We start from the raw sequence: 1,485 nt of genomic DNA on the forward strand, positions 1-1,485 counted from the left end.
GATTCATGTTTAGTGGTGAGAATCACCTTCAGGGTAGAAAATGGACTAAGATGAAAAGGCTCCAAGGGGCTCTAAGAAGGCCGAGCCAGACTTGGGAAAATTTTATATGCTTGATTTCACAGATCAGCACCTGGACTTCTGACAATAAGTGTTAGTTTTTGCCCTATGTATGTATGAATTTATTTGCCACTCCATCCTTGTCCGTGGAAGGCGGGAAGAGCAGACGTCTGCAGGTTTGGCCTCTGACATCCAGGCAGGAGCAGAGTGCGATGGACCAGGACTCTGGACAGAACTGCTAGGGCGTCACCATGAATGGTGACCATAGACACCGGCAACCCTGCTTAAAGGGTGGTGCTCCCTCCACTCAGGTGGCTGCTGGGGCATGAAACCCAGAGACAACCTGCAAAGAGCTGAATGCCAGCTGACATGTGCCTCAGGTGGTCTCGATCAGGGCTCAAAGCCACCCCATGTCTGGAGGATAAAAGGACTGTGCCTTTAGCCTCCTGTCACAGCAGCCACAGTGCCCAAAGAATTGAACGAGGCCTCAGCCCCGAAGTCAAGGTCAGGGGCAACCAACCAAAAATGGGTACTTTCCGTCGGTCTTTCATCAGTCCCATGGGACGCCCATGCCCGCTACGGGACAGGGAAGTCCGGGAGAGGGTGATCACCTGCCCAATGCTGACCTCGTGAAGGAACATCTTGAGAAGCTGGATACCTTCAAGTCAGCCGGCCCTGACAATCTACACCCCAGGGTACTCAAGGAGCTGGCGAGCATCCTAACCCAGCCACTAGCACGGATCTTTGAAAACTCTTGGCGCTCTGGTGTAGTGCCCAAAGACTGGAAGAAGGCCAATATGGTGCCTGTCCCAGGGGAGCTGGGACACCGAAGGAACCCCAGGGCAGCAAGGAGTCATACTTACCTCCAGCAGAGCCAGAAGAGCTGGGGGAGGCGCGTACGCCGAGGACGCTGGCGCGGGTGATCAGTCGGGCATTTATCTGGCTGTGGCAGAGCAGCGGGGGTGGAGGACGCCTCCCGGAACAAACAAAAAGCAGCCCCGCCGAGGCAGCGGGGCAGCTGATGAGGAGAGACAAGGGGAGTGAGAGCCACACCCAGCTGCAGCGAGTGCAAGAGGCGGAGCCAGAGCGGGCTCCGAGAAAGCCGGCAGCACAACCGGCAGCCGTGCTGATGGTGGAACCGGCTCCGATGCTGTCAGCAGAACCGGTTAAGGAGCCGGCTGCATTATAGGCAACAGAGCCGTTGGAGGAGCCGGCGGCGTCGGGATCAGCAGAGCCGGGGGTGAAATTGATGACGCTGCAAGCAACAGAGCCGGTAGAGGAACCGGCAGCATTGGGAGCAGTAGAGCCAGGGAGGGAACTGGCTGCATTGCAGGCAGCGGAGCCAGGGAGAGAACCGGTGGCATCCTGAGCAGCAGAGCCGATGGAGGAGCCGGCTGCGCTGTGGGCAGAAGGGCCAGCGAGGGAGGC

At 58.0% G+C, this 1,485-nt stretch overlaps 1 pseudogene; it reads left to right on the forward strand.

Moving 5' to 3' along the window:
* Nucleotides 1-308: 308 nt before the first annotated feature.
* The window catches only part of LOC112548703, a 5,148-nt pseudogene continuing 3,971 nt past the window's right edge, over nt 309-1,485 (forward strand).

The sequence above is a fragment of the Alligator sinensis genome, unplaced genomic scaffold, assembly GCF_000455745.1.
Source record: "Alligator sinensis unplaced genomic scaffold, ASM45574v1 scaffold1548_1, whole genome shotgun sequence".
Lineage (NCBI taxonomy): Eukaryota > Metazoa > Chordata > Crocodylia > Alligatoridae > Alligator > Alligator sinensis.